A 12,543-nucleotide genomic window follows, 5' to 3' on the forward strand; every position below is an offset into this window, starting at 1 on the left:
GTTCACAGGTGTGCAAGGGGGCTGGGAGCTGGTGCCTGGGGATTGGAGAACAGGCCCAGAGCGAGAACTGCCATTGGCTGTGGGGAGATGGACTGAGGGGACAGGAGGGAGGACATCTGCAGCAGGGCATGCCTATGGAGGAAGACTGGACTGCCATGGAAGAAGGGCGCTACTGCTGAGTCACATGCAGGGGGAGGAGCCACTATTGTAGCCTCTCTCTCCCCACATGCTGGTACCTACTGATGAAAATCAAAGAAGCCCACTCAGGCTGGCTCTTGTGCGCTAGCTGACAGCAATAAAAAAGCCCCCGCAGAGCTGGCCCTCACACACTGGCTGCAGGGCAATTAAAAAAAAAAAAAGCTCCCTCAGGGCTGGTCCCTGCATGCCTGCTGCCAGGTGCCAGAAAAACCCATGGCCAGGGATGGCCTTCACGTGCCTTAATGCTGGGCACCAGAAAAGGCCCTCACTCAGGCCATATCTCTTGTGCCTGTGGCTGCCGGCTTGCCTGTGCATTTGGCACCACCAGGGCTCCCGCGATCCAAGCAGTCATACCACCTCTCTGCCCCGTCCTCACAGGGGCAGATCCAAGAACTCCAAGGCAGCCTCAAGACCAGACTCCTGTGGGTGGACCACATGCAGAGGTAGGGATAAAACCAAGCTGAACCCCGGGGATGGGGGAGAGTAAGGAATAGGATGGAAAAATCTTTCCATCAGCTGTACAAGCTGCAGATTAAATCCCCACGATCAGCTAAGTAGACCCTGTGTCTATGGAATATCTGAGTAGACAATGACTGTTCCCACAAATGAAAAATGTCTAGCTCTGGCAGCTGTGGACTTTGGCAGCAAGTACACACAGGAACTGGGCCAGATCAGAGTCTGAGTGGTCCCCCACAGGCCCACAGCAGGTCTAGAAACCAGCCCAGAGGCAGAGGAGAGCCTCCTGGGGAGGCGGAGGTGGGCTGTGGCTCACAGCACATGCAAGGACACTTACAGCAGAGACCCCAGAGAAAGATAATTATGACAATTAATTTTATTATGTTTTTGATTCATTCTGTTGTTAGTTCTAGCTTTTTTTTTTGGTTTCTTTTTCTTTCTTTTTTGGTTTGTCATTGTTTTAATTTGTTTTGTTTTTAATTTAGTCTTTTGGGATCTCCATGTTTTTATAACATATTTTTATTTTTTATTTTTATACATTTCTATTTTTAATTTGCTTTTCAGTCATTCTGTATTCTTTTCCCTTATTTTTTTCTTCCTCTTTCTTTAATATATTTCTCTCTTCTTTATTATATTTCTATTTCTATTTTGCTTTTCTGTTGTCCTGTCTTTTTTTAATTTAATTTAATTTTTTTTATTATTATCTTTTTAATCAGTTTTATTGGTTTGTTCTGTTTCCTTGCTTTATTCTTCAGTAAGCACACTGCTTTGGTTTTGTTTTTGGGTTATGTGTCTTTGTTAGTTTTAATCCAAATTGATTTCATTTTTGACTTCTATTTGTCTGGTTGTTCTCTTGCTTTTTGTTGTATTTGGCTCTGTTTTTGTTTCTTTTATGTGTGTGGTGTTTCCTTGTTTCTGCTTTTGTTGTTTGATTTTGTTTTTACCATTTCTCTGGGGTTTGTTTATCTTTTTTAATACATTTTATATATATATATTTCTTTTATATTTCTGTTTCTGCATTGCTTTTCTGTTGTTCTGTGTTCTTTCCCCTTTCTCTTTTTTCTTTCTTTTTCTTTTATATCATTTTTGCCGGTTTTGGTTTCTTTGCTTCATTCTTCAGTTGGCACTCTGCTTTGGTCTTGTTTTTGATTTTGAGTTTTTGTCAGCTTTCTTCTTATTTGTTTGATTTTGTTCTTAGGTTCTTTTGTTTATCTGGCTGTTCTCTTGCTATTTGATTTTTTTGGTTCTGTTTTTGTTTCGTGTGTGTGTGTGTGTGTGTGTGTATTTCCTTGTTTCTGTTTCTGTTTGTTTGATTTTACTTTTTACCACTTGCCTGGGGTTTTGTTAGTCTTTTTTTTTTAATCCCCTTTATTGCTGGGACAAGCAACTTGTGGTGTCTTTGTACCTCGACCAGAAGTCGGACCTGAGGCTCTGGAGTGGGAGCACCAAGTCCAGGATGCTGGACCCTCAGAGAATTCCCAGTCCCAAGGAAGATTAACCACCAAGAGCTCTCATGGAGACCTCTATCTGAATCCAAGACCCAGTTCCACCCAACTGCCAGCAGCTCCCAGTGCTGGACACCTCACACCAAACAACAAACAAGACAGGAACACAAACTCACCCATCAACACAGAAACTACCTAAAGTCATACTAAGCTCACAAATACCCCAAAACACACCACCTGACATGACTCTGCTCACTAGAGGGAAGACTCAGCTCCACCCACCAGCACGCAGGCACCAGCCCCTCCCCTCAGGAAGCCTACACAAGACACTAGAAGAACCCCATCACCAGGGGCAGAGAACAGAAGCACAAGGAACTACAACCCTGTAGCCTAGGGAAAGGAGACCTCAAATACTGCAAATTAGACAAAATGAGAACACACAAATAACTTACAGGAAAAGGAGCAAGATAAAACTTCACAAGACCAAATAAATGAAGAGGAAATAGGCAAACTACCTGAAAAAGAATTCAGGGACTTCCCTGGTGGCACAGTGGTTAAGAATCTGCCTGCCAATGCAGGCGACATAGGTTTGAGCCCTGGTATGGGAAGATCCCACATGCCACGGAACAACTAAGTCCATGCACCACAACTACTGAACCTGTGCTCTAGAGCCTGCGAGCCACAGCTACTGAGCCCATGTGCCACAACTAGTGAAACCTGCATGCCTAGAGCCCATGTTCCACCACAAGAGAAGCCACTGCAATGAGAAGACTGTGTACTGCAACAAAGAGTAACCCCTGCTCGCCACAACCAGAGAAAAGCACGCATGCAGCAATAAAGACCCAATGCAGCCAAAATAAAATAAAATTAATTAATTTAAAAAAAGAATTCAGAGTAATGATAGTAAAGATGATACCAAATCTTGGATACAGAATAGAGAAAATACGAGAAACATTTAACCGGGACCTAGAAGAACTAAAGAGCAAACAAACAGTAATGAACAACACAATAACTGAAACTAAAAGTACTCTAGAAGGAATCAATAGCAGAATAACAGAGGCAGAAGAATGGATAAGTGAGCTGGAAGAGAGAATGGTGGAAATAACTGCCACACAGCAGAATAAACAAAAAAGAATGAAAAGAAATGAGGACAGTCTTAGAGATTTCTGGGACAACTCTAGGCACACCAATATTCGAAATATAGGCATCCCAGAAGAAGAAGAAAAAAAGAAAGGGTCTGAGAAAGTATTTGAAGAGATTGTAGTTGAATACTTTCCCAGCATGGGAAAGGAAATAGTCAATGAAGTCCAGGAAACACAGAGAGTCCCATACAGGATAAACCCAAGGTGAAACAAAGACACATATTAATCAAACTAACAAGAATTAAACACACAAAAAAATATTAAAAGCAGCAGGGAAAAGCAACAAATAACATACAATGGAATCCCCATTAGGTTAACAGCTGATCTTCCAGCAGAAACTTTACAGGCCAGAAGGCAGTGGCAAGATATATTTAAAGTGATGAAAAGAAAAAACCTACAACCAAGATTACCCAGCAAGGATCTCATTCAGATTCGACTGAGAAATTAAACTTTTACAGACAAGCAAAAGTTAAGAGAATTCAGCACCAACAAACCAGCTTTACAACAAATGCTAAAGGAACTTCTCTAGGCAAGAAACACAAGAGAAGGAAAAGATCTACAAAAATGAACTCAAAACAATTAAGAAAATGGTAATAGGAACATACATCTCAATAATTACCTTAAATGTAAATGGATAAAATGCCTCAATCAAAAGACACAGACTGGGGCTTCCCTGGTGGTGCAGTGGTTGAGAGTCCACCTGCCGATGCAGGGGACACGGGTTCATGCCCCAGTCCGGGAAGATCCCACATGCCGCAGAGCGGCTGGGCCCGTGAGCCATGGCCACTGAGCCTGCACGTCCGGAGCCTGTGCTCCGCAATGGGAGAGGCCACAACAGTGAGAGGCCCACGTACGGCAAAAACAAAACAAAACAAAACAAAACAAACAAAGACACAGACTGGCTGAATGGATGCAAAAACAAGACACGTATATATGCTGTCTACGAGAGACCCACTTCAGACTTAGGGACACATACAGACTGAAAGTGAAAAGATGGAAAAAGATTCCATGCAAATGGAAGTCAAAAGAAAGCTGGAGTAGCAACAATCATATCAGACAAAATAGACCTTAAAATAAAGACTGTTACAAGAGACACGGAAGGACACTACATAATGATCAAGGGATCAATCCAAGAAGATATAACAATTGTAAATATCTATGCACCCAATATAGGAGCTACTTGATACATAAGGCAAATGCCAACTGCCATAAAAGGGGAAATCAACAGTAACACAATAAGAGTAGGTGACTTTAACACCCCACTAAACACGAATGGACAGATCATCCAAACAGAAAATAAATAAGGAAACACAAACTTTAAATGACATATTAGGCCAGATAGACTTAATTGATATTTATAGGACATTCCATTCAAAAACAACAAAATACACTTTCTTCTCATGTGCACACAGAACATTCTCCAGGATAAATCACATCTTGGGCCACAAATCAAGCCTCAGTAAATTTAAGAAAATCAAAATCATGTCAAGCATCTTTTCTGACCACAACGCTATGAGACTAGATATCAACTACAGGAAAAAAACTGTAAAATATACAAACACATGGAGGCAAAACAATACATTATTAAACAACCAAGAGATCACTGAAGAAACCAAAGAGGAAATAAAAATTACCTAGAGAGAAATGACAATGAAAACACAATGATCCAAAGCCTATGGGATGCAGCAAAAGCAGTTGTAAGAGGGAAGTATATAGCTATACAAGCCTACCTCAAGAAACAAGAAAAACCTCAAATAAACAATCTAACCTTACACCTAAAGGAACTAGAAAAAGAAGAATAAACAAAAACCAAAGTTAGTAGAAGGAAAGAAATCATAAAGATTAGAGGAGAAATAAATGAAATAGAGACAAAGAAAACAATAACAAAGATCAATAAAACTAAAAGCTGCTTCTTTGAGAAGATAAACAAAATTGATAAACCTTTAGCCAGCCTCATCAAGAAAAAGAGGGAGAGGACTCAAATCAATAAAATTAGAAATGGAAAAGGAGATGTTACAATGGACAGCCCAGAAATACAAAGCATCCTAAGAGAACAGTAAAAGCAACTCTATGCCAATAAAATGGAAACCTGGAAGAAATGGACAAATCCTTAGAAAGGTATAACCTTCCAAGACTGAACCAGGAAGAAATAGAAAATATGAACCGACCAATCACAAGTAATGAAATTGAAAGTGTGATTAAAAATCTTACAACAAACAAAAGTCCAGGACCAGGTGGCCTCACAGATGAATTCTATCAAACATTTAGAGAAGAGCTAACACCCTTTCTTCTCAAACTCTTCCAAAAAATTGCAGAGGAAGGAACACGTCCAAACTCATTCTAGGAGGCCACCATCACACTGATACCAAAACCAGACAAAGATACTACAAAAAAAGAAATTTATAGATCAATATCACTGATGAACAGAGAAGAAAAATTCCTCAACAAAATCGTAGCAAACAGAATCCAATAGCACATTAAAAAGATCATACACCATGATCAAGTGGGATTTATCTGAGGGATGCAAGGATTCTTTAATATATGCAAATCAATCAATGTGATACACTTTATTAACAAACTGAAGAATAAAAACCATATGATCATCTCAATAGATGCAGAAAAAGCTTTTGACAAAATTCAACACCAATTTATGATAAAAAAAAACTCTTTAGAAAGTGGGCATAGAGGGATCCTACCCCAACATAATAAAGGTCATATACAACAAACTCACAGCCAACATCATTCTCAGTGGTGAAAAACTGAAAACATTTCCTCTAAGATCAGGAACAAGACAATGATGTCCACTCTTGCCACTGTTATTCAACATCGTTTTGGAAGTTTTAGCCACGACAATCAGAGAAGAAAAAGAAATTAAAGGAATACAAATTGGAAAAGAAGAAGTAAAACTGTCACTGTTTTCAGATAACGTGATACTACACATAGATAATCCTAAAGATGCCACCAATAAACTTCTAGAGCAAATCAATGAATTTGGTAAAGTTGCAGGATATAAAATTAATGCACAGAAATCTCTTGCATTCCTGTACACTAACAATGAAATATCAGAAAGAGAAATTAAGGAAACAATCACATTCACCATTGCAACAAGATGAATAAAATACCTAGCAATAAACCTACTTAAGGAGGTAAAAGGCCTGTACTCAGAAAACTATAAGTCAGTGATGAAAGGAATCAAAGGTGATACAAACAGATGGAGAGATATACCATGTTCATGGATTGGAAGACTCAATATTGTGAAAATGACTCTTCTACACAAAGCAATCTACAGATTCAATGTGATCCCTATCAAACTACCAATGGCATTTTTTACAGAACAAGAACAAAAAAATCTTGAAATTTGTATGGAGACACAAAAGACCCCGAATAGCCAAAGCAATCTTGAGGGGAAAAAAAGGAGCTGGAGGAACCAGACTCCCTGGCTTCAGACAATACTACAAAGCTACAGTAATCATGACAATATGGTACTGGCACAAAACAGAAATATAGATCACTGGAACAGGATAGAAAGCCCAGAGATAAACCCATGCACATATGGTCACCTTATCTTCGATAAAGGAGGCAAGAATATACCACGGAGAAAGGACAGCCTCTTCAATAAGTGGTGCTGGGAAAGCTGGACAGCTACATGTAAAAGAATAAAATTAGAACTCTCTCTAACGCCATACACAAAAATAAACTCAAAATGGATTAAAGAACTAAATGTAAGACCAGACACTCTAAAACTCTTAGAGGAAAACAGAGGAAGAACACTCTTTGACATAAATCACAGAAGATCTTTTTTGACCCACCTCCTAGAGAAATAGAAATAAAGACAAAAATTTAAAAATGGGACCTAATGAAACTTAAAAGCTTTTGCACAGCAAAAGAAACTATAAACAAGACAAAAGCTAACCCTCAGAATGGGAGAAAGTATTTGCAAAGGAATCAATGGACAAAGGATTAACCTCCAAAATATATAAACAGCTCATGCAGCTCAATATTAAAAAAAAAAACCCAATCCAAAAATGGGCAATAGACATTTCTCCAAAGAAGACATACCGATGGCCAAGGAGCACAAGAAAAGCTGCTCAACATCACTAGTTATTAGAGAAATGCAAATCAAAACTACAATGAGGTATCACCTCACACCAGTTAGAATGAGCATCATCAGAAAATCTACAAACAAAAATTGTTGGTGAGGGTGTGGAGAAAAGGGAACCCTCTTGCACTGTTGGTGGGAATGTAAATTGATACAGCCACTATGGAGAACAGTATGGAGGTTCCTTAAAAAACTAAAAATAGAATTACCATATGACCCAGCAATCTCACTATTGCATGTATACTCAGAGAAACCATAATTCAAAAAGACACATGCACTCCAATGTTCTTTGCAGCACTATTTACAATAGCCAGGTCACAGAAGCAACCTAAATGCCCATTGACAGACAAATGGATAAAGATGTGGTACAGGTTCTGTTGGGGAAGACGGCAGCGGCCAAGAGCACCCTTCTCTTCTTGCGGCCAGGGACTTCTGACTGAGCCTTCCCGGGAAGAGCGGGGACTGCAGGCGCCCTACATCCCAGGAGCCCTAACCAACTTGGTTCCTCAATTAGTGGTGGGGAAGGGCGTATCCTCTTGTGTAGGACTCAGGCTCTCCCTGCCGTCAGGATGAGGGCTCAGGGGGAAAACGAGGAGTCCGAAAAGGTGAGTAAGATGAGTTCTCTCTTGGAACGGCTCCATGCAAAATTTAACCAAAATAGACCTTGGATTGAAACCATTAAGCTTCTGCCTCAAGTCCTGTAACATCTTTACCAGCAATGACTGACCGTTTGGAGTCTATAGCAAGCCAGAATGGACTGAGCTCTCATCTCAGTGCCAGTGGCACTGAATGTTACATCATATCAGATATGTTCTATGTGGAAGTGCAGTTAGATCCTACAGGACAGGTTTGATTCTCATGGAGAGAATCCTGTGATCTGTCCAGAGTTTGTAGAGCAGCTAAGGGGGAAAAATTTTGATGAATTTTCTAAGCAACTTAGGGGTCTTGTTAATTTTTATAACCTTCCAGGGGACAACAAACTGAAGACCGAATGTTCTTGGCTCTCCAATCCCTAGAACAAGATCTATCTAAAATGGCAGTTATGTATTGGAAAGTAACGAATGCTGGTCCCTTGGATAAGGTTCTTCATGGAAGTGTTGGCTATCTCACTCCAAGAAGTGGGGGTCATTTAATTAACTTGAAGTATTATGCCTCTCCTTCTGACATGCTGGATGATAAGACTACATCCCCTATCGTTTTGCACAAGAATAATGTTCCTTGATCTTTGGGCATGAATGCGTCAGTGACAATCAAAGGAACATCTTGCTATGTATAAACTCCCAACTGCACCATTAATTATGGGGTCACATCCAGTTGACAACAAATGGACTCCTTCCTTCTCCTCAATCACCAGTGCCAAGAGTGTGGATCTTCCTGCCTGTTTCTTCTTGAAATTTCCCCAGCCAATCCCAGTATCTAGAGCATTTGTTCAGAAATTTCAGAACTGCACAGGAATTCCACTGTTTGAAAACCAACCAACTTATGTACCCATCTATGAACCGATCACTCACTTTGAGATGTCAAAGGACCCTGACCTTGTACCTTTGAATCACAACATGTGATTTTATGCTGCTGTTCCAGGTCAGCAGCACTGCTATTCCCTCAACAAGGATGCTCCTCTTCCAGATGGTAGAAATCTACCAGGAACCTTGTTAGCAAAATCACCTTTCAGCATGCTGGCTGGGTTCCTCTTATCCTGAATCTGATCAGACACCAAGTGGCCTATAACACCCTAATTGGAAGCTGTGTCAAAAGAACTATTCTGAAAGAAGATTCTCCTGGGCTCCTCCAATTTGAAGTGTGTCCACTGTCAGAGTCCCGTTTCAGCATATCTTTTCAGCACCCTGTGAATGACTCCCTGGTGTCTGTGGTAATGGATGTACGGGACTCAACACATGTGAGCTGTAAACTCTACAAGGGACTGTCAGATGCACTCATCTTCACAGATGACTTCATTGCCAAAGTTGTTCAAATATGTGTGTCCATCCCTGTGACGATGAGGGCTATTTGGAGGAAAGCTGAAACCATTCAGACCAACACCCAGCACTGTCCCTCATTGCAGAGACAGTTGAAGACATGGTAAAAAAGAACCTTCCCCTGGCTAGCAGCCCAGTGTATGGCATGACCACAGGCAACAACCCAATGAGTGATAGCACTACACCAACCAACACATTTCTGGGGGTCCATATTACCTTGTTTAATATGAGCATGAGCATCAAAGATAGGCACGAGTCTGTGGGCCATGGGGAGGACTTCAGCAAGGTGTCTCAGAACCAAGTTCTTACCAGTTTGCTGCAAATAACAGAGAACAGGGTGTCTACCATTGGCTCAAGTCTGACCCTCCTCATCACATGCCGCCACCTGTCTCTTCGAAGGCTGGAAACACCGAGAACCACCCGAAGCTCATGAACCTTCTTAAAGATATTCCTGCCCAGGATTTCTCAACCCTTTATGGAAGCAGCCCTTTAGAAAGGCAGAACTCCTCTTCCGGCTCACCCCGGATGGAAATGTGCTCGGAAAGCAACAAGACAAAGAAGAAGTCATCAAGATTATCACCTGACAAACCCAAGCACCAGACTGAAGATGACTTTCAGAGGGAGCTATTTTCAATGGATGTTGACTCACAGAACCCTATCTTTGATGTCAACATGACAGCTGACACGCTGGATACGCCACACAACACTCCAGCTCCAAGCCAGTGTAGCACTCCCCCAACAACTTACCCACAACCAGTACCTCATCCCCAACCCAGTATTCAAACGATGGTCCGACTATACAGTTCAGACAGCATTGGCCTGGATGTAACTGATATCCTTTCAGACATTGCAAAAGAAACTTCTAAGCTTCCCAGCACTAGTGACGATTGTCCACCCATTGGCACACTTGTTCGACATTCTTCAAGCTCTGGGCATTCTCAGAGTGCCCTCTTTGACCCTGATTGTCTTTCAAGCCAATAATAATGAAAATCCATACACTGATCCAGCTGACCTTATTGCAGATGCTGCTGGAAGCCCCAGTAGTGACTCTCCTACCAATCATTTTTTTCCTGATGGAGTAGATTTCAATCCTGATTTGTTGAACAGCCAGAGCCAAAGGGGTTTTGGAGAAGAATATTTTGATGAAAGCAGCCAAAGTGGAGATAATGATGATTTCAAAGGATTTGCATCTCAGGCACTAAATACTTTGGGGGTGCCAATGCTTGGAGGTGATAATGGGGAGACTAAGTTTAAAGGCAATAGCCAAGCTGACACAGTTGATTTCAGTATAATAGCAGTGGCTGGTAAGGCTTTGGGTCCTACAGATCTTATGGAGCATCACAGTGGTAGCCAGAGTCCTTTATTGACCACTGGGGACTTAGGGAAAGAAAAGACTCAAAAGAGAGCAAAGGAAGGCAATGGCACCAGAGACAGTAGTCTATCAGAGCCAGGATTAGACAGCAAACCAGGGAAGCACAGTCGAACCCCTTCTAATGATGGCAAAAGCAAAGATAAGCCTCCAAAGTGGAAGAAGGCAGACACTGAGGGAAAGTCTCCATCTCACAGTTCTTCTAACTGACCTTTCACCCCACTTACTAGTACTGGTGGATCCAAATCTCCAGACAGTTCAGGAAGATCTCAGACTCCCCCAGGTGTTGCCACACCACCCATTCCCAAAATCACTATTCATATTCCTAAGGGAACCGTGATGGTGGGCGAGCCCTCCTCTCTTAGTCAGTATACCAGCAGTGGTTCTGTGTCTCCCTCAAGAAGTAAAAGCCATCATAGCCATTTTTCCTCATCTTCCATTTCCAACTCAGGCAAGATGAAAAAGTAAATCAGAAGGTTCATCAAGTTCCAAGTTAAGTAGCAGTATATGTTCTAACCAGGGGTCTTAAGGATCTAGCCAGTCCAAAAATTCATCCCAGTCTGGGGGGAAGCCTGGCTCCTCTCCTTTACCAAGCACAGACTGAGCAGTGGCTCCAGCAGCACCAAGATGAAACCTCAAGGGAAGCCATTGTCACTTATAAATCCTTCTTTAAGTAAACCAAACATATCCCCTTCCCATTCAAGGCCATCTGGAGGCTCTGATAAGCTTGCCTCTCCAGTGAAGCCTGTTCCTGGGACTCCCCCATCCTCTAAAGCCAAGTCCCCTATCAGTCCAGGTTCTGGTGTTTCTCACATGTCTGGAACTAGTTCAAGCATCAGCATGAAGTCATCTTCAGGGTTAGCATCCTCAGGCTCATTGTCTCAGAAAACTCCCCCATCATCTAACTCTTGTACAGCATCTTCCTCTTCCTTTTCCTCAAGTGGCTCTTCCATGTCATCCTCTCAGAACCAGCATGGAAGTTCCAAAGGGAAATCTCCCAGCAGAAATAAGAAGCTGTCCGTAACAGCTGTCATAGATAAACTGAAGCATGGGGTTGTCACCAGTGGCCCTGGGGGTGAAGACCCAATGGACGGCCAGGTGGGGGTGAGCACAAATTCTTCTAGCCATCCTGTGTCCTCCAAACATAACATGTCAGGAGGAGAGTTCCAGGGCAAGCGTGAGAAGAGTAATAAAGACAAATCAAAGGTTTCCACCTTGGGGGCTTGGTGGATTCATCTAAGAAGACCTAGAGTCAAAAAATGTGGGGAGCGTGGGTGTGGCAAAAATTATCATCAGCAAGTATGATGGGGGATCCCCCAGCATTAAGGCCAAAGTGGCTTTGCAGAAACCCGGGGAAAGTAGTGGAGAAGGGCTCAGGCCTCAGATGGCCTCTTCCAAAAGCTATGACTCTCCACTCATCAGTGGTTCCACTCCAAAGCATGAACATGGCTCTCTCAGCCATAGTAAGTCACCAGCATATACCCCCCAGAATCTGGACAGTGAAAGTGAGTCAGGCATCTCTATAGCAGAGAAGTCTTATCAGAACAGTCCCAGCTCAGATGATGGCATCTGACCTCTTCCAGAATACAGCACAGAGAAGCATAAGAAGCACAAAAACGAAAAGAAGAAAGTGAAAGACAAGGATAGGGACCGGGACTGGGACAAAGACTGAGACAGGAAAAAATCTCATAGCATCAAGCCAGAGAGCTGGTCTAAATCACCCATGTCTTGAGACCAGTCCTTGTTTATGACAAGTAACACAATCTCATCTACAGACAGGCTCTCACGGCTCAGCCCTGACTTTATGACTGAGGAGGAAAATGACGATCTTAAGGATGTGGCCCTGATTGGCAACTAG

The 12,543-nt window shown here is 42.0% G+C and overlaps 1 pseudogene; it reads left to right on the forward strand.

Moving 5' to 3' along the window:
* The first annotated feature begins 7,909 nt into the window (after nt 1–7,909).
* Nucleotides 7,910–12,543, forward strand: LOC116762459 (annotated as a pseudogene).

The sequence above is a fragment of the Phocoena sinus genome, chromosome 11, assembly GCF_008692025.1.
Source record: "Phocoena sinus isolate mPhoSin1 chromosome 11, mPhoSin1.pri, whole genome shotgun sequence".
In the NCBI taxonomy this organism is placed as follows: Eukaryota; Metazoa; Chordata; class Mammalia; order Artiodactyla; family Phocoenidae; genus Phocoena; species Phocoena sinus.